Source organism: Sciurus carolinensis, chromosome 3, assembly GCF_902686445.1.
Source record: "Sciurus carolinensis chromosome 3, mSciCar1.2, whole genome shotgun sequence".
Lineage (NCBI taxonomy): Eukaryota > Metazoa > Chordata > Mammalia > Rodentia > Sciuridae > Sciurus > Sciurus carolinensis.
Window position 1 is genome coordinate 86,868,742 of NC_062215.1, and position 22,350 is coordinate 86,891,091.

Consider the following 22,350-nt stretch of genomic DNA (forward strand, 5'->3'; position numbering starts at 1 on the left):
TGGAGTATAATTTCTCATTTTTCTGATTGTACATATATTATAGAATCACACCAGTTATGCAGTCATATACTTAATGAGTTAATTAATGTCTGTTTCACTCTACTATCCTTCCTACCCCCATACCCCTTCCCCTCCCTTCACTTCCTTCTACCTAACACAAAGTAACTCTATTCTTCCCTAGCGCCCCCCTTATTGTGAATTAGCATTCACATATTAGAGAAAACATAAATTCTTCAACATCACAACACACTTGCACTTTGCTTCTTCTACAGGACAGGAATAAAAAGGAGGAAGAGCCCTTGAAGCCAGTTACTCAATTTTTATGAATGTTTATGAACTATCCTCAGTGAAGTCAATAATCCACCCTCCTGGTGCTACACTCATCCTAAAGAACTAGCAGCTGGAGCAAGGTTCTTGCTGAATGTCATTCACACATTTCTTTTTGGTGTTTTGGGTTTTGAGGTGGAGGTTGTAGCAGTAGAAATGGAATCCAAGGCCTCATGCATGCAAGGCAAGCTCTCTACCACCAAGTTATACCTCAGCCCCATATTTGCACCTTTTCTTTCTTTCTTTCTTTCCTTCCTTTTCTTTCTCGAGACAGAGTCTCACTGTGTTATGTTACACCTTGCTTTTGCTGTGGCTGGCTTTGAACTCGTGCCTCAGCCTCCGGAGCCACTGGGATTACAGGAGTGTGCCATGGTACCCGGCCATATTTGCACATTTCTAACACTTGCTCTTACACATAATTTTGCACAGCCCTGATCTGTGCTTCCCATGATGCCAGTACAGCTATCAAGCAAGGAGCCCAATGCCTGTGGGAGGCAGGCTTGGCCAGGTATCCTCAAGACAACACTCAGCCCTGCCCTACAACTACCCTGTCCAGCAAGCATGAGTAGCAAGCCTACGCTCCCCAATCATTCTTTCATTCAATAAACAAACACTAATTGAGTACCTACTACATGCCAAACACTGTTCCAATGAGATGAGGATTCAGCAGTTACTTCCCAATGATTTGATGAAACACGCCTTTTAAAATCCTGTCTTTCCCTTAATCACAGAACACTGCTATGTTATGCTAGTAAAATAAGCATTCACTGGAGAGAAAAACAGAGATAAAGGGGGGAAATTACAGAACAGAACCTTCACATTTTGCTCTGGCCTTGTGTGGCTGCTAGGAATTTGAAGATTCTAGGTAAACTCTCAATCTCAGTCTGTTATTTCCAACTTGGCCCAGTATCGCTCCTCTGGCACCCAAAGCCCCCTGACCCTATTGCCTTGATCTTTTGGCACACACAAAAAGGATCCTTGTCTTCTCCCAACAAGCTGAAAGTCAAGGGTTAAAGCATATTCATCTCTAGCCCCAGGGGCTATGAAAGCACAAGTACATTGCTGATGCTCAACGAATGTTTGTGAAATTTAAATGGACAAGGCTTGAGAGACCTCTGAACACCAATAACAACATCTAATTTTTAACATGCAAGAACTCGTCCAGAACTTACAGCTAATGTTATAGGTACTAGAGCAACGGCAAGGATATCGTCACCAAGGTCATCCTCCCTGGCCTGGTCCTGCTGGTACCATCCTGCACATTGAACCTCTTTGGTTGAAAGCTGCTAAGTGAACATTGAAGAACACAACACAACATATTGTGAGGAAGAGGAATACAGTGAATTAGGCTTTAAAGACTTGGCTTAACGAAACGGTGCTGAATAAATATTTACTCATGTGAGCTGAATCAAAGTCATTAGAAGATCATTAACATTACCACTCTGGGAATAAAAGTTAAACATGGTAGAATAAAGCCTTTTTCTCTCTTCCCTCCTGCCAGCCTCCTGAAAAAAAGCTTACCAAAGTAATAAGCAGCATGGAAAATACAGTCAACCCCCAAAGTACTTGCTTACAAAAGACATCCTCTAACTAAAGTGTAAACTGGACTGAGGGAAGATGCTGAAAGCTGACAACATACCTCAAGTATTGCTCAGAGTTTTCCACAATTAGGTGGCATGGTCGTCAATAGCCCAAACAATTACCCGCTCATTCAACAGCTAGAGTCGTGGTGAACTACAGCATCCACTCCTGAAACCCTTTCCCTTATTCCACACACTACACAGGGAACCCAAAGGAGTAACTGCTCAGCCAGCCACAGGTGCAAGAATCTGGCAGTTAGAATGTTGATGGCCTTGTCAGCGAGGGGAGGCAAGGCGCCCCTGTTAGCCAGGCAGTCTATTGCTCAAAAGGCAGGGAGATGTTATCCAAGGCAGACAGATGGGATGTAAAGTGCCCTGAGGAAAAAAATACTCAGAACTGCCTGCTGCTCCCTTCATGCCCAGCTCTCCCTAAAATCACAATTATTAGAACAGTGAGGTTCTAAAAACCTAGCAGACAGAACTAGGGAACCAAAGAGAATTAAGAAGTGAACTCAGCAAGGCCACCAGACACTAAGCCAATACACAAATACCAGTTACTTCTATATAGCCATAAACATTAAGAAAGCGCAATTTTTAAAAGATACTATTTAAAATCATGAAAATCAAATACTGAGTAATAAAGTAATGAAACTAAAACCAAAATGTACAAGACCTCACCAAGAAAAGCAACAGCACTTGGCAAAATGAGAATAAATATAGGGACAGATACAACATGTTTATAGACTGGAAGACTCAATGTTGTCAATCAAAATTCCAGTTAATTTTCTTGGAAGAAAATAAGATAATTCTAAAGTTTATTTGAAAAGTAAAGAGTCAAGAATAGTCATGATAATCCTAAACAACAACAAAACCTGGAAGATAGTATCAGTATCAAGATTTAATATTTCCAAGTTATAATAAAAAAGGCAGAATGGTATTGGCACAAGGATAAAAAAAGACCATAGAACACAAGATCCACACACAAGAAAAGTACACATAATGGACACTGGGAAAGAGTTGTATTCACTTAAAGGTGTTGGGCCAATAGGACATTGCCATGAAATGGTTGAATCTTGACCCTACTTCACACCATATATAAAAATATACTAATTTGAGCTATAGATTTAATTATGTAAGGCAAAGGATAACAATGGACACATCTCGAAATATTGGGGAGTATTTTAATAATCCTAGGGGAAGAAAAAGTTATAAACAAGACGTAAATGTATTCATCTGAAGAAAAGGTAGCAAATAGAACTGCAATAAAAGAGTAAATAGCAAGCTATAGAGTGGGAGAAGATATTTATAATACTTATAACTACCAGGGGGCTTGTATCTAGAACTATAAAGAAGTTTTACAAATTAATAAGAGAAAAACAATAGGAAAATGGATAAAAGACTTAACAGGTTCTTCATGAAAGATTATACACAAATGACCAATAAACAGGAAAGCAAGTTTAATTTCATTAGTAACCAGTAACCAGGGAAAATACAATTAAAGTAACAAAGAAATAACACTATATAGCCAAAGAAAGACTAAAAAGGATGATCTTTTAAAATGATGAATTGGAACTCTCAAAACTGGGGATGAAAGTATAAACTGGTGTAAACTTTTTAAAATGTAATACCAGCATCTATAAAAGCTGATCGTATTGACTCAACCATTGTACTTCTAGATATACACTCCATACACACATATGCATGCCAAAAGATACTTTCACAAATGCCCACACCAGCATTATTCATAGTTGCCCAAACTGGAAACAACCCTGTTTCCATAGTTAAATGGATAAATTGGTAGAATATCCATCCACTGGATATTATACAACAATGAAAATAAATGAATCACAGTTAATCACAACTATAAATGTGAACCTCACCGAATAATAAGACCAAAAAAGGCAAACACAAAAGCATTGAAGATTATCTATTTTTGATCCTATTTGGATAAACTTGAAAAATCAGACAAAGATCTATGGTGGTTTAATACATAATAGTGGTTACACCTGGGGTCAGTGACCAGGAGGGGACATGAGAAGAGTTTCTCAGGTAGGAAGATGAGTGAGTTTGAGAGATGGTTACACAGCTATTTTCACTTAATGAAAATGTATTAAGGTTCACAATTTTGATCTGTGACTCTTGTCTGTCTCTTAATTTTTTTAAATGACATTTGCAAATTATTTTTTTAAAAAAGCTCTTAGACATTTTTTTGGCAATTTCATTAAAAGAGCCAAGAAACATAGATGGCAAAATTGAATAAAGAAAAGATGAAGATTAGTCCTAATTCTACCTATTACAATGATGGAAATAAAAGAAATTTTTAAATACTGAGTGTTGAAGGTATCAGGACACAGTCTTTTTTCTGTCGTCTTTATAGGACAAATTAGAAATACTAATCGAATTGTAACATACACATTCTTTGAACTCAGCAATTATACTTTGAGAAATGTTTTCTGTACTTGTGCTGGCGCAGATGCCAAAAGAACACAATCAAGTGTGTTTATTACAGATACATAACAGCAAAATATTAAATCACTCCATTAATAAGGGAGTTATTTAATGAAGTATTATATATCCATGCCACAAGAGGGTATTAAGCTCTTGAAAAAGATAGATGTATAATGCTGCAAAATGTAGTAAGTGAACAAAGCAAGGTCATTAGTAATTGTCAAAGCTCACATGTGTGGGTACATGAGTGTGCATGGTAATAAAATTATATAAATAAAATTTTAGAGAAGCTACACAACAAACTGGGGATGATGATTACTTTGAAGGAAAGGGACCAAGAGCACAAGGTTGAAAGGTGCTCTCATTCCACTACTTATCCTATTGCATGTTTTGGATTCTCTTCCTGTGTATGTTGTGCATGTACTACATGGACTTCCAAGGTGAAAACACAAGTCCATGCACCGCAACCAAATAAAGCAGCCAAAACACGGGTCAGGGCACTAGCAATTAGCTTCTATGTAGTTGCTTGCCTTCATAGACAAACTTAATTTGGCCAAAAATAGCTTGTGCAGATGGAGATTTAAGTGGCTGACATCTTAGATTACCTAGATCTGCTCTTGATTTATAAAATTATAAGTCAAATAGATTATTCAATATCCACAAAGTAAAATTAAAATAGTCAGGAATTTTCCAAAATTAAAAGCCATAGGACATCACCTTTTTCCTTTTGCAAGAAAACCTTTCCTTCCTAGTCGAGGACAATTTTAGTGAGAATCAAGGAGGAGAAAGAAGAGGGACAAACCGCAAATATTTTCAATGATATTACTATTCTGGACATTTTCTGGGTAGATATAAGGGCCAGATAATGTTCTGCAGTGGATAGGAAGGTCAGGTCTCCACTTGGCTATATTTTCTCTTCCAATAGGAGTTGAAAACCTATGTGGTCTCTTTTTTAAAGAGTGCCATCATATATAAGCAGTTAACTGCATAACCTTAGCATTATTCTAACTAAAAATATAAAAACTAGGCTCAGGGGTTGGGGTTGTGGCTCAGTGGTGGAGCCTGTGCCTAGTATGTGAGGCACTGGGTTTGATTCTCAGCATCACATATAAATAAATGAATAAAACAAAGGTCTATCAACATTTAAAATTTTTTTTTAAAAACTAGACTCAAAATATATATTAGAATAAGGTAATTTTCTCAATAAATATGCCTTAATTTATTTGAAATCATATGTCAATTTGTGTATTTTAGGGTGGCCCAGATTTATTGTATTTCAACAAAGTACCGTCAGCTTTCATTAACTTGAGCATGAGTCTTCATAGGTTATACAGAAGTGAAAACAGGAATAAAAGAAAGAAATCTGGGGCTGGAATTGTAGCTCAGTGGTAGAGTGCTCACCTAGCACACACAAGGTTTGATCCTCAGCACCACATAAAAAAATAAAATAAAGGCAATGTATCTACCTATTTTATATATATATAATAAATATTATATTTAATATTTATTTTAATAATATTTTAAATTTATTATATATTATATATAATATTATTATATATTATATATTATATATATATAATAAAAGAAAGAAATCTGAAGTCTGGTTTCCAGATCAACAAGTGCATTACCTATACATATACCCTCTGTGCATTCTAAAACTGAGAAGAACACAACAAGAAAGAAATCACCAGATCCATCAAATGACCAACACAACTTTACAAGAGAAGTCTGGGGAATCAGTTACAAGAGCAAGCAGGAAATTCATTAAAGTGAAATAATAAATACTCTATGATGTCACTTTGTCAAAAACCTGGACACAAATAACCCAGACTGAATTCTAAAGAATTTTATAGATCAAAAGCTATGTTGGGGGCATTTTACATGAGCCAGGACAATTTCCCAATGATATTAAGTTATAAATCAAAGATGAATCAGTACTGATGCTCCAAAGGAAAATAAAAAGAGTCATGGGTTTTTTTGTTTTTTTTTTGATCCAAAGACAATAATTCTTCCCTGATAGCACCAGTTTTATTTCCACTCAGTGCTAATAAATAACTCATAACTAGGTATCAGGACAGAGAATTGAAAGTCTCCAAACTTTTGCCATGTTTGGAGCATCTGCCTCAGGGCTTTTCCAAAGGAATTCCTTAGACCCTGTAGATTAAAGCCTTTAGGGACTTCCCATCCTGACCCCACTTCATTTCAGGCACAGCAACTTCCTTAAGAATTAGAATTCTGTCAAAGATTTACCTGCAGAAATTTAACAAAAAGAACATATCATATACCATCCTTGTAAGAAGAATGAATAATGATGAGACAGAAACAAAAAGAAACACAAAAGCATTCATTCGACAGAAAATCTATGAAATGTTTGGGTAGAAAATATTTATGTGGTAGAAATATGGTGGTAGGAATCGGGACAGTGGTTACCTCAGGAAAGAGACAGCGACCGGGAGGGGACATGAGAAGAACTTTTCAGGTGGGAAGATGAGTGAGTGTGAGGGGTGGTTACACAGTTAAGCTCACTTTGTGAAAATTCATTAAACTTCACAACCCAGCCACAATCAGAACCCCAATCCCTGGTCCAGATCAAAACCTCTGCTACAATTACTATCCAATAGGAAAATAAGGCTGGATCTGTTTCTAATCTCAGAAATAGTTCTCGGAGACATCTATCATGCAGTGGGCACCATGACCCTCAACTTCAACACCAGGAAACCCTGGGCAGCTTTTTTGTTCATTCTGCCTTCCTTCTTCTGATAAAAGGATGTTCCCCTCTCCTTTTTTTAAAATTCTTTTTCTCTCAAGTAGGGACTGGTCCTTCCCAGTAGTTAACTAAGACGGCCCCTTTCTCCTCTATTAGAGGAAAATCTATGATGTGACTGCAGCATATCCCTCCCTCTGGACACAGTGATTGCACAATCAGAACCTTTTTTTGAGAGAATAAGAAAAACGATGGAACAGGGAAGGTTTTTTTTGTTTTTTTGTTTTTTGTTTTTTTTTCTCCTGATACAAGGGCTTAAATCTTTGGGGGGATAATTCAAGGCCACCCATGTAGAAAGCCAGTTCAAGAATGAAGCTGACACAGAAGAAAGAAGAGAGGAGAGGAAAGGAAGGAGGGACTGAAAACAGGATTCTGACATCATTTGAGCTCATGGATCTGGCCAATTCTATTCTGTAATACATTCTCATTTATTTTGCTTAGACTAAGATGAGGGATTTTCACGGCTTATCCTAGGACTCTCAAGTGCTACAACATACATATGCCTCTTTCAATCAGAATACTTGATGCTCAGACTCACACTACTCTCCTCTCATCTTGGCATCACGTCAAAGATAAATTAAGAACCAATTCACTTGAGGGTTTCTTCAAATAAGCTCCCTTCAAATTACAGACATAGCCTTAGTCTTAAAAATCCAATTCCAAGGCACAGACACACCACCAATATGTAAAATCCAAGCTAACAGGACGGTGGTTGAAATGGTATTGCCTAGTTACTGCCTCACTTTGTTTTGACCCTTTCTCACAATCAAAAGTACATACCTAATGGCCAAGTAGGCTCTGGTCTGACCATAGCACAGGAGTATTTCTGCTCTCTCACCCCCATCTACCCCTGCCATGACCTTTCTTTCCTACCACTATCAGGGGGACAAAAGTCCAAGATTCTGAAATAATTTCTTCTTTGGGAAAAATATCCAAATAATTCTACTTACAAAATCTATTTTCAGCAAGTTCTAGAGTATCTATGTCAGTTTTGTGAGTCACCAGAAAGACTCCCAGGACTTGGCACATAATCATATCCATGGCTAAGATTCATCATAGCAAAAACATATAAAGCAAAATGAGCAAAAAGGAAAGGTACATGGAATAAAGGCTGGAGGAAACCAAATGGAAGCTTCCAAGAGTCCTCTCCCAGCAGAGTTACAGACGACAGGCTTAATTCCTCTACAACAAGTTGTGGTGACAGGTGCAAAGTGCTGTCTACCAGGAGGCTTGTTCAAAACTTTAGTACTCGGGGATTTTAGGGGTTCTTTACATAGGTAACCTCTACCTAGTACCTGCCAGAACTCCAGACTCCCAGAAGGAAAGCAGGTGTTGAACATAAACCACATGGTTTGAACAAACAGTTTAGGCACAGTGAGCTGCTCTTATTTGGAGAAAGTTTACTTTCTGTGTAGGGAACTGTTTTCTAGCCAAATTCCCAAACACTACCAAGGCCAATATTGTAAGCAAGCACTTTTAGGATAGGCAATCTCCAGTCTGTTCCATTAGCTTTTTCTACACAGGACCACAGTTAACTCCTCTCATTAAAAAGAAAATGGAACCGTGAGACAGAAAGCAACATATTCAAAGTCACATAGTACAGCAAGAAATGGCACTCAGGTCTCCAAATTCACAGAGAAGACAACATATCACCCCCAGACATACACATCTTCCAGAGACGTTAATCCACCTCAGAAGCGTAGACTGCAAGGAATGGGGATGCAAAGACGACTCTTCTCAGTCCACAAATCTCCATGGCAACATTAATCACATCCATTGCTTGAATGTTTCACTGACAGAATAAATATAATTTTTAATATTCTCCACTTTCCATCCTTTTAGGGAAAAAAATACCTCTCCAACTCTATGTATTTTAAAATACCCAGTTAATTATCACTTTAATTAAAATCATACATTTTTCACTTAAGCTAGAAGAGTCCTTAGAGATGGTCTATCTAGTCCAACAGCCTTATGTAACAGAAAAAGCACCGGTTCAGAGAGGGAAGTCACTCGATGGAAGCCTGGTCATCAATGTGTCCAAAAGTCAGGATGAGAATCCTCCTGTCCTGACTTCTAGTCATATCCCCCTCCTAGCACATCTTCTTGTCCCCCAGGCCAGGCTGTCTGAGGACAGAAGACTATAAGCTTATTATAGACCCTTAAGAGCTTAATGATCTAAAATGAATTCTCTGCAAGGAAGCTTGTACTTCCCTGCAAAGAGCCAATATTCTTCAAATTAGAGAGAAAAATGATTGTTATCAGGGAGGAGATTTTATATGACATTTAGATGCTATTTATATGCATCCTTTTTAAATATACATGGTTACCCAGAAGCACAATGCAGTGCTGAATCTGCAAAGATGCAACATGCCCCAGACATCCAGGCCCCACAAGTAAAGCTGCTGGACTGGCCACCAAGGGACCTTTCACACCCTGTCTAGCTTCTAAGAAATTTGTGATTCCTTCAGGCTCAATCAACCTGAAATAAAATTAAGGAGCTTATTTACATGGCCCAAGGAGACAGAGATTCAGTCTTCCTGGGACATCATCATTATGACACGAGGCACAGAAAGCCACAGAAGCACACGAATACAGAGGACTAGTCATTTCTCTACAGAACAGATTCTCATTGTGTGTGTAATCCAGCAACAAGAAAAACCTAAATGAGGAGGATGTTTCCATAATCTAATATGAAATACATGTCAAATCAAAAAAGCTGATGGATAGAAAGTGTCATTTAAGGTATACTAGAAAGGTATAAATCAGTGTTTCTCTACTGGGGGCACTTTTGCCCCCGAGGGCACACTTGGCAAAGTCTGAGACATTGTTGGTTGTCATGGGGATAGAAGATTACAACTAATATTTAATGAGTAGAGGCCAGTTTTCCTGGTAAATCTCCTGCAAGGCTCATGACAGCCTCCAACAAAGAATTATCCAGCTCAAAATATCAACAGCACTAAGGTTGACACCCTGCTCTGAACAGATAAAGACCAATTCACAGCTCTTGATGGTATGTGGGTGGATGTGATGCCCAGAGGTCTGTATTGTTCTCGTGTTGAATACAATGTTAATGGAATCAAAAACATAACTCAAATAATCAGAGAATTCCATTTCCCAAAACATTTTAGATTGAGTTTCAGTTGGAATATTTTACTGAGTTGTTAAATTTTTCACGCATGCATTACAATTATACACAGTAGTGAAAATCATTATTCCATATTCATACATGCACATAATTGATCAATCTCATTCCCCAGTACCTTCCCATGACCTCTACCCTCCCTCTGGTTCACTTGCCCTCCTACAATGACCTCCCTTCTGTAGTTACTATCTTAGTTGGTACATTCATTGTGATATATTCATACATGGACATGGCATAATTTGGTAGATTTCATTCTCTAGTACTTCAGGTCCTCCTGCCCCCTACTCTATTAGTCTCCCTTCTTTTTCATATTTCACTGTTTTAAGACCTGTGTCCTTTCATTCTGCAAAATTTCAAATGTCTTTTAGCTCTAATTTGGTCATTATTCTTGAGATGCCAGCTGCAGCTCTACCTCCATTACTGGGGCTCAAGAAGTGAAGGGCCCCAGGGTGGGTCCTGGAACCCACAAGGCAGAGCTTGCCCAGGCTGCTCATGTGGCCAATGTTCCAGAGCCTCTGGCTTCTACTCAGCAGTTTGTATTTTTTAATTATGTTTCTAAGAGTTTAGAGTAAAATTTTAGAAAACACTGGTAAATCAAGACAGTAATCAGGAAGAAATGAAACCTGTATTGCTAGTGATGCAGCAGATCCTGATAACTTTTCTTCTAGGAGAAGAGTAGGGGAATACCATAAAATATCTGCAAATCATGTATTTATAGAAAAATAAAATGGTCAAGCATTAAGAGTAAAACAGGGCCCTGGCATTAAGCCAAAAATCTAGGACGATGTATCAATTTCTCTTATTTAGTTCTTGTCGGGATCTTCTGGTGTCCTTTCTTGCACCAAAAAAACACCACAAAAAACAACAACAAAAACCCACCTATTTGAATTAAGAAATTACTCGAAGGCCAAATGAGAGGGTAATTCATTAACAGGATCCATTGAGCTTATAATTTCCCAGCTGCCAAAAAGGAACCAATTGCAGGATGGCTCTGTTAGATGAAAAGCCACTGCTTACAGTTGTGCAGGCTGTTTTTTGCCCAAGAGTTCCCAGTTGAGAGGTGAGTAGGGCTGAAATGCAGGAAATTCTGCTCACCAAGCTGAGTAACTGGCATAGGACTGTATCCATGCAAAGAAAAGAGATGCGCACAGGTGCCCCCATGGCATAACCAGGTTTTGACTACAGGGTAGAGGAACATACAGGTTCCATTTGCCAAGAAAAGTCAGCCCAGGTACAGGGATCTGTAGAGGCTAAAGGGAGGTGGGGGGCAACATGGTGGGTCTAAGCATGCAGAATGGGAGCCCAGTTCGTGGGGAGGGAATAGTAAAGTGGAGACCTTCTTGGTCCTGTTGGATTCTTATTCAGCATAGATCGAGGTGAAAGAATGGCAAGAGGGTAAATGGAACTGACAGTTGCCTTTCCTTGATTTTTCACTTACAAAACGTCTAGAAACATGGCCACCTGAACCATGGTTAAGACTCCTCCCTCCACTCCAGCTGCTGAGAATCCCCCTCTGCTGAGAGACAATACCTCCACTTCTGAGGACATACTGTGTGCAGTGTTGCAAGCACTCTAGAGGTTAGAAGTATCTCTGCCCGTCAGTTCATGGTTTGGAGGTGTGCACTTGCATTCACACACACACATACACGTGCGCGCGTGTACTGGGTGCTTTTCCTAGCTCCATGCCTTCCCTCTGTCTCATACTCCCATGACGTGAGTGTGTGGATCATCACACAAAGTGATTGCCTAGCTCCCTAGGAAGGCAGAATAACTCCACTACCATAGCTAGAGGGTCCAGTTCGGTTGGGGACAATATGAACAATTTCAGACAGGCAGGATTCCCAAAGGTGAGTGGGAGAGGGAGGCATTCCAGAAAACAACCTATCTCAGCACAAGGCACATTTAAGGGAGACAGGTCTCCAAGTAGGTCTGACTTCCAGGAGAGTCTCCAGATTCACAGGGGGGCCCCCTGGGACCATCCACAGAGTGTTGGGTGGGGAATGGGGGAGTTTTCCAGAGGAGGATGAAGGAGGCCCTGGGGCATGCTTGTGCTCAAGAAGTGGGCTAATTGAGGAAAGCCAGCATAGGAAACCAAAACCTCAGTGGTCACAGTGAGGTGAGAACTTAAGGGACAGTGCTGATGGTCAAGGTAGGAGCTTCAGGCTGGAGGGTGGGCCATAGATGGTCTCCAAGAACAAGCCCCTGAGGAAAGGGTAGGAGTACAGAGGGGAGGCACAGAGGACACAGAGGAAGAATAGAGGGCATATGAGGATTCTAAAAACTCCTGAAGCTCTTAGGGGAAAAGGTGCTAAAAACTAGGCTATGGATTGTGACCTGCCTGTGAAATTCTACAGTGTGGTTTTAGTCCTCAGAAAAGTCTGATCCTGCTGTATTTCTCACTACACCCTAAATAAGGAAAATAAAAATGCCAATAGGGCCTGTTGCAGCCACGACTGGGAAAAAGCTGCATCCCCAGTTACAAGGGTTTCGTCCCACATGGCCTAATTTTAAGTTGCAAAATAAGCTTCTCCAACACAAAAGGGCCACCCATTAAGTGGCAGTAAGAATTTTAACCTTGAGCAAATGGCCCAGCAGGATTCCTTACCAATCAGACCAATGCCTCTGGGAGGCCAAGGCTTTCTTTTTCAGAGAGAAAGGTCTCCCTCAGCACAAAAAGGAACCTGCGGGAGACAGATAATGGCCTGGTCTCTCCTGAGTCTCTCTGCTTACAAAGTTGAAGGCTCTAGGGCCAGCAGGGGTCACACCTTTCTCAGGATCTAATGCATTGGCAAGTATTTTCAAGTCCCAAAGAGAAAGGGCAGACTTGGCACCTGCAAACTGGCCCACCTCCATTCCTCTGAGGCGGAACTGCCTTCCTGCTCCTGCTATCACCACTGTCTCAGGAGGGCAGGTGGGGAAAATCATGTTAAACCTCCTGAATCAAACTCACAAACACAGCATTATTTACTCCCTGCTAATAGGTTACAGAACCAACTCTTCCTAAACCCTGAAAATATTTTTATCTACGTATTATCCTATCCCATCCAAGAGACCATGTGAATGTCTCAATTCCCTGTCCCGGAAGTTCTCCATAGGCCACACCCATCTTAGTCCCATTTGTGAATCTCTGCTTGGACTTCGCCCCAGCACTAAGCTAAGAGGACAGCACAAAATGCAAAAGATTTTTCCTGAACTTAATGAAGGTTGCTGCCACTTTTGAGCATTTTGGTACACTGACACATATATATGCACACACACACACACACACACACACACACGTGAAGATGTATGACATGGACTCTAATTCAACTCCTCTCTGGAGCCCAAATCTACCTTTCTCTCTCTTTGTGGCACACCTCTGTGCCAGCCAAGGTCCCAGCAGGAAACAGAAATCACCCTCAATGGCAAAAATGAAGACACTTTACCTTCGATTTGTGGGGTGAAGAGAGCAAAACTGGGATGTTGAGGCACCAGAAACGCACATAAGTCAGACTGGAGTGACACAGGAAGGAATCAGTGGCCCCTGGGCCCAGCAGGAGTTGGCATCCTGCAAGGGATGCTGCCTGGGAATGAAGTTATAGAGGAGCTGCTGTGCTCAGAGGTGCAGGGCCTAGTAGAGGACGCTCCACAACTCCTTTCACCACTAAATCCCAGCAGGAGTCCCTGTTCCTCGGTCCACACCCCTCTCCATCCCCAGCCTCCACTACCTGCCCATGCCAGTGGAGCCTTGTGCCCATGGAATGTTTACTTCTATCATTAAAGAAAAGGAAATTACAACCAAATGACCCTTTAACCCTCCAATTTTCCCACTTTTGATAATTTGATTATATTCTTTTTATAATTTAAAAATAAAAGAAAGAGCAAAGTTCTCTGATTAGCTATGCAAGATTCTGGCAGGTTTTTAGTGAAAAGTTTTGAATCACAAATTTGGTTAACTCCAAAAAAAAACTCCACCAATAGATTCTGTTCTCATTATTTCCTGTTCTGGATTTGCCCTATTTCAAAAGGATGACTCTTACCAAAGCCAAACAGAAGCACCCAGACATATGCACCTATGGAAGGGAACATTTTACTTATGTTAATACCACCACTGTGCTGCTGGAGCCTTTCTAGAACTAGAAATGAAAGGCATGACATTCTTGTTACCAGCTATATTTCCAGTTTGCTATCCATGTGAATAGTGAAGTGAAGCGTTACACAGTGGTTAGATTTTGCATGTGTAATGTTGCATGAAGCCATTTGGAAAAGATTAATTTGATAACGAATTGTAAAAGGCATCAGACAACACCTCCCCGTGGCATAGTTAATACGAAGAATACTGTGCACAAACAAAATAATACTAACATGCAGCTGTGATTACTCCCCTTTCAACTTGTCCTGTAATCTGACACACAGCCGAGACTCAGTAATTTTGATCATATAAAATGTCACAGCCTAATTGGATAAATAATATGTGTGCATATGTGTACATGCACGTGAATATAAAGCAAGAATTCTACAGCTCAGCCAACTGGAGCCTGACTATATTATCTGAAAGGGAAGTAAAAGTCATTGCTCTATTCCCCAATAATCTAATTTATCCCCTCTGTCCCCAGATTCCCTATCTCCATCCTGGATATATCTAATATGCAAATGGAAAGACAACCACGAAAGGAAATAGATGGTTCTGTTATTCCTACAGGAGATCAAAAGAAGTTTCCATCAGGTATAGAACTTGAAAGGAACAAAATAATAATAATAATAATAATAATAATAATAATAATAATAATAATAGAAGGACATCAAGCCTCCTGGCTGTGCAGGCAAGTCAGGACTATCATGTCCCATCCCAAATTTCCACAGCAGCCCTTGCTGTCCTGTGACTAGCTTTTGCCAAACTTCCAACTCAATTTAAGTCCATTTGAGGTGGTACTATAATATATTACAAAGGCACAACTATTATGATAAGAGCTTTCAATACAAGGATTGCTGACAAACTTTCTAGTTTATCAAAGTATATGTAGCATGGGATATGAAATTCTTTCACAAACTCATCTGTTTTTTTTCACCCTAAAAAATAAAGTTAATTTAAAAGTTCACACAAATATGACTCTAAAGCTATAACTGACTCTGGAAATTTTTCAGGATAATCACTCCATATATATATATTTTTTTAATTTGAAGTGTCTAACACTAAGAAGCTCTTTGGGTTTCAAAATAAAATGGACATATTCACTGAATTAAAAGTTCTGGAATCATCCAGGTTCTAAATGATCTTGCTATTATCACCTGAACCACATCCAACCCTTTCTTTTCCTAATTGCCCTTTAACAAGGGAGCTGATGGGGAAAATACAAGCTCTCTCTTGGGGCAGTAAATCAAGTTAGTGGTTACACAGGGCTTTGGAACAGAATTACCTGAATCTGAATCCAAATGCCCTATACCAACCAGCATACAGATGGGGAAAATTACTTATATCTTGAAACCCTAGCTGTCTCATCTGAAAAGATACTAACACCCCAAGTTGTGATAAAAACTGAAAGAATATATTTAAAATATCAGTTATGTAATAAACAATTTACTGCTTACTACAAGAGTATTTCTTGCTAACAACTTGACCCTTGTACTAAAAGTAATGATTTCTTCTCTCGTACATGGCATGAAAAACCTCACAAGATACCAAACTGAGAGATTTGGTCTTATAAAAATAAAATGATGACAAAAAACAAACTTATATTATCCTATGTATCAAAGACCAGTTATCAAACCAGGGTACTGGGTAAAATTTGGTATTTAAATAAAATCCCAATCCCAGGCTTTCATCAAGCACTTTATTAAACAAAGCAAAAATATTTTACCTGCCCAATTACATGGTAAAAAAAGAATTTTCTTAAATCAAGAAGATACATTTTCAGGACATATTAAATGCTTGCTGCTACACCACAAAGACTTTTATAGTGACAGAAACAAAGGTGAAGAGAGTTAGAATTCATTAAGGGTTGAAAATTAATTAGGCCATCTCAACCCTGTGAGTCACGGTCATCAATTTAAGAGATATAGCACCATATACTGGATTTTAATTAGGAGGGTGACAGAAGTGTTTAAGAATGAAAACCCAACTGTCAAGCCCAATTAAGCAGGTTGATGGAACGTACTATATGGTGTTTTATAAAGTGTGCATGTAACAACAGAAACATAAAGTCCTTGTTCAGGAGTTCATCTATATATATATATATAGAAGTAAATATGTAATAAAACTCATTCATTTATTGTGTAATGAATGTCAGTCTTGGAAACAAAAATTAATTTGGAATTGGATCCAAGACCAACATATTTATAAGTCAAGTCATGGGCAAGACGTGGATGCAGGTTTGGGCTCTATCCAGCTTCAGTTGAATAAAAGGCTCCATGAGATAACCTCTGAGGCTGGATCCAGTTCCAAGATCCTGTACGAAAACTTAAGTTTCCTGACCCATCAGAGCCTCTGGTGCCAGCAAGAACAGGCTCAGGACAGGAAGATTGTGGATTAAGGGTAAAGAGAGATAGTGGAGGAAAAGAATTTGAAATCTATTATGTACCATTAGTATCCTGAGACACCATTTCTGGATAATCCTAATTTTCCCCTCCTTCGTCTTTTCTTTCTTTCTTTTCTTTTCTTTTCTTTTCTTTTCTTTTCTTTTCTTTTCTTTTCCCTTCCTTCCTTCCTTCCATCCTTCCTTCCTTCCTTCCTTCCTTCCTTCCTTCCTTCCTTACTTCTTTCTTTCTTTCTTTTTTTAAATGTTTTTAAGCCAAACTTCTATCCCCAAAAAGTAATTATTTGGAAAACACACTCAGGTCTCCTTCTTCTTAAAAAAGCCAATTAATATTTTTAAATTAACTAGAAAATACATACTACAGAAAAAAACTTTCACACCTTCTTCCTAAGTGTCTATATGCAAATAGCCTCAACAACACATCATGCTTGTCTCTTTCAGAATGTATCAAATTCCCCATTTCACTTTGCTGAGAGAAATTGAATGTCAGCCTTCTCATTTAATCTAAAACTGGGTCCTTTTCCTTCCAAATATCTCAGAGCAGCTGCCATCCCACTCTGGCTGCACAGTTAACTTGACCCGCCCCTCCCCGCCTGAATATTTTTCACACTCTCTCATGGGGAGCGGTTTCATGAACTAGGTGAGAAAACAGGTCTGGGAGCCAGATCAGCTCATTTTGAGAGACCATGCTGCTTTTAGTTTTCCCATGGTACATGGCAGCACAAACAAATATACGTGTGCACTGATCATACCATATTAGCCAAAGGATACTGAAGAACAAAACTTTGCAAAATGCAGGAGAACCAAAAAGGCAGCTCCCTCTTGCTTTTGGGCCACTGATCATTCATTTTAAATACTCAATCACTCAAATTGTATCTACCTATAATTGAAGACTGCTTCTCATGGTGTCATGAAGCTGAGGAGTGTCTCTGTCACCACAGGTGCAGGTAGGAGTATCAAGAGACACTGTAATCAGTGTCAAACACACAGTAGAGGACCATGAGAGAGCATTAAACACACAAGAGCTTGAGAAAGTTTCCTAGAAAGTATGATCATTTCAAAAGGGGCAAAAGATGGTCATGTACCTGATGAGAAAGAAAGGAACTAAAGAGAGGGCAAAGGTTGGGGCAAAGAAGGTTAGGTTTTGCAAATGCATGTCAAAGATTCACCCTGCCTAATCAGAAACCCCAATCCAAGGTGGTAAAGGCAGGCCCCAGATTGGATCTGTTGTGATCACAAACATTTGCATATAACCAATTAGTCATAATAAAAGCTCAGTCTCTTTGAGAAGGAAAGGAAAAAAAAAACTACTCTTGTATCAAGTCAACCCCATTTTATAGGTAATATGAAGTTACTGATCTGAAGAAGAAATGGGGGTAATGTCTCAAGTAAGGGTGTGGGACAACATCCACCCTGAGAGAGGGGAAACAGGGGGCAAAGGAACAACTTCTGGGGCTCAAGGGAACTATAAACCCTCATACCTACAAGGAGCAGAAAATAATCCACCAAATGGAAACACATTCCACATATCTCCTAAGCTATCTTGACTTCTGGGACCATTTTCTCCTATAAAAATGGCACTATGGGATACCCCCAGCTCGCCTGCCGCCATGGCCGACAAGGAAGCAGCCTTTGATGATGCAGTGGAAGAACAAGTGATCAACAAGGAGTACAAAATACGGAAAAAGAATACCCCTTTTCTTTATGATTTGGTGATGACCCATGCTCTGGAGTGGCCTAGCCTAACAGCACAGTGGATTCCAGATGTAACCAAACCAGAAGGAAAATATTTCAGCATTCATCAACTTGTCCTGGGAACACACACATCAGATGAGCAAAACCACCTTGTGATAGCCAGTGTACAGATTCCTAATGATGATGCTCAGTTTGATGCATCACATTACGACAGTGAGAAAGGAGAATTTGGAGGTTTGGGCTCAGTTAGTGGGAAAATTGAAATAGAAATCAAGATCAACCATGAAGGCTCATTATATGCCCCAGAACCCTTGCATCATTGCAACAAAGACTCCATCCAGTAATGTTCTTGTTTTTGACTATACGAAGCATCCTTCTAAACCAGATCCTTCTGGAGAGTACAATCCAAATTTGCGTCTCCGTGGACATCAGAAGGAAGGGTATGGGCTTTCTTGGAACCCAAACCTCAGTGGGCACTTACTTAGTGCTTCACATGACCATACCATCTGCCTATGGGATATCAGTGCCGTCCCAAAGGAAGGAAAAGTGGTCGATGCAAAGACCATCTTTACAGGGCATACAGCAGTAGTAGAAGATGTTTCCTGGCATCTGCTCCATGAGTCCCTGTTTGGATCAGTTGCTGATGATCAGAAACTTATGATTTGGGATACTCGTTCAAACAATACTTCCAAACCAAGCCACTCAGTAGATGCTCACACTGCTGAAGTGAACTGCCTCTCTTTCAATCCTTATAGTGAGTTTATACTTGCCACAGGATCAGCTAATAAGACTGTTGCCTTGTGAGATCAGAGAAATCTGAAACTTAAGTTGCATTCCTTTGAATCACATAAGGATGAAATATTCCAGGTTCAGTGGTCACCTCACCATGAGACTATTTTGGCTTCTAGAGGTACTGATCACAGACTGAATGTCTGGGATTTAAGTAAAATTGGAGAAGAACAATCCCCAGAAGATACAGAAGATGGCCCACAAGAGTTATTGTTTATTCATGGTGGTCACACTGCCAAGATATCTGATTTCTCCTGGAATCCCAAAGAACCTTGGGTGATTTGTTCTGTATCAGAAGACAATATCATGCAAGTGTGGCAGATGGCAGAGAACATCTATAATGATGAAGAACCTGAAGAAAGTGTGGATCCTGAAGGACAAGGATCCTAGATGTCTGCACTTGTGATTTTTAGACTCCCCTTTTCCCCCTGAGATTGATTTAACACTGTTTTTGAGATACAGACTTTGTTCAGTTATCCCTCTATTATAGCTACTACCAATGATTGCTATTAGCCCAAACAGTGGGTGTTTTCTAAATATTAACTGGGGTACTTTATTCAGCAAAGCCAGACTTATTTAAATTTTCTTCAGGAATTTTCTAGTAACAAACCCAGGTATAAAGTAGCTACAGAAAGGGGAATATTATGTGTGGTTATTTTTCTTCTTAAGCTGTATCCCCAAGTTTTCAGACTCATTTAAGTAAAAGCTAGAACGAGTAAGGAATAGAGCCAAGTGAGGTAGGTGTCTGAGTCATGAAGTATAAATACAGCAAGATGTCATTTTTATTCAAGAATTAGGGGAGATTCAAATCATGTAGATTCCTACTCTAAAATCTTCACACCTTACTTTGCAGGATGCACATTTTTCTATGTAGACCAGTCTCCTCTTGATTTCTACAGTTAATTCAAAATTACATGTTCTTCCTTCCCCATATATTTTTGCTTGGTAGTGTATTTCTTGAGCTGTTTTCATATTATTCCTTTCCTTTCTGTGAAATGGTTTTTGTTCTTTTGGGTTTTTTGTTTGTTTGTTTTGTTTTTGTTTGTTTGTTTTTTAAACTTGGGACCACCAAGTTGTAAAGATGTTTTTACCTGACAGTTGTACCACGGGTATACTATCAAGTTGAGAAGAGTGAATTGATAGCTTGTATGTTTTTAAAATTAAATTAATCCTTGATTTTAAAAAATGGCACTAAAATATATTTCTCTATTTTAAGAGATATCTCTGTGCAATGAATATTTGGATAAAAAATGACCTAGGATAATTTCGTTCCTGTTTACTCCTATGGGAAGAGAGCTGTGGAGCATCAGTAGAAAGTTACTATCAGTATAGCAGTTACCAGTGTTGTCACTGACTTTGGAGCCCCACTGCCCAGTTTGAGTCTTCATCCCACCCTCCTGAGCCATGTAAAACTGGACAATTTATTTAACATCTTTGTGCTTTGATTGTGTGTGTGTGTGTGTGTGTGTGTGTGTGTGTGTTGCTGAGCACTGAATTCAGGACCCTATGCATGCTAGACAAGAGGTATACCACTGAGCTATACCCCTAGGACCCTCCCCCCATTTTCTTTATTCCTACAGTGTGGAGCATTTGGAGCACCTGGCAAGAGTTTGCTGGCATCTAAGCTTCACTAAGTAGATCCCATTATTACCCTCCTGGCTCATATTTGTCACTTATGGTGATAAAACTTTCAGAAGACAACAAACTAAAAAGAGACTCACAGAGTTTGAAGAATAAAAGGCAATTAAGCCAAGTCCAGAGCTAATGAGGTCTCTTGGTCAAAACCCTATGGAGAAGGCATGGTCCCCAGAAATGAGAGGCTGCTTGATCTACCATCCAGGCAGAACTTAGGGGCCAAAATGGAAGTCAAAGCCAATGGAATTCTGGGAAAAAGGTCTCACCATATCCATGGAGATCCCTTCAGGGCAAGTTTTAAAATATTTTAACATTTAATATCACACAGCCCAGCCTCAGAAACTCAATCACCTCCCATGACCTCATGGCCTCCTCCCATCCCCTGTCTCTGCTGGAGCAGCACCGGCCTGGGCACCAGGCTGCTGGGAGAAGCCTCCTCTCGTGACCTTTCTCTTCCACCTGTGGGGAATGCTTTCCTCCCAGACATCTGTACACCATTCCCTCATCATCCCCATCTTTGTAACTTTCTCAGTGAGGTTTTCTATGACCACATTATTTAATGTATAACTGCTATTTCTGTCCTTCTGGCTTCATTTTTCTCCATAGCATTCCTCACAGCCTAACACTTTTTTTTTTTTTTTTCTCTCAAGCTCCATAAAGTCTTGTTCACTGCTCTATTCCCAGCACCTGACACACAGAAGGTGCTTAACAGACCAGCTACAAGATTTCTACACAGGGCATGCACATTACTGCTTGGTAGAAATAAAGGGTAAATGATAAAGCAAGCACATCACTAAACTCTCCTTTTCCTTTTCCTAGGATGAAGTCATATTCTGGATACCACTATTGATATCCAAGTAAAACTTCTTAATGGATGCCAGGAACAGAACTAAGGAACAATGCAAACCCTTGAAATGAAAACATAAATATATTATACTGGCAAGAGAGGGCTGGATCAGGGAAGGCCATCAGTTTTAAACAGAAACCTCAAACTCACTGCTACATCCACAATAGCAGGTGTCCATTGAGCTCCCACAAGGCAGGGGTCATGGAATAATGTCCAGAGAGCATTAAGTAGGATTGTCAGTGGCCTATATAACTCCTTACTGTCACCCACGTGAAAAAGCAAAGGTGAAATCCCTCCCTGCAAACTAAGTTTCAGGCAAGACATAATCCTCAAAAGTTTATTTGGAAGGTAAAGTACCCAGAATCATGGATTTGTTTATCATTTCATTTTAGAAGACCTCTCTGAAATTACTTGTAAAAAGTAGTCCAAAGACACAGGATGAAGACCCAAGATTCTTGCTAAGAAATAAGAATTGGGGTGGGAACTTTTACTGGATCCAAACAAAATTATTCATGATGTGAAAGTAATTTCCAAGGTGCTGGGCACTGAGATTGGCACCTAAACACAGAGTAGTATTCCACTTATAGCTAAGGAAACTTAGGCCCCCAAGA

General features: G+C 39.6%; 1 protein-coding gene and 1 pseudogene across 1 annotated transcript in view; one reads left to right on the top strand and one right to left on the bottom strand.

Moving 5' to 3' along the window:
• The window catches only part of Tmem163 (transmembrane protein 163), a 217,434-nt gene that overhangs the window by 95,141 nt on the left and 99,943 nt on the right, over positions 1 to 22,350 (bottom strand). The gene's annotated exons all lie outside the window — the stretch shown is intronic.
• Positions 18,384 to 19,671, top strand: LOC124980882 (histone-binding protein RBBP4-like; annotated as a pseudogene).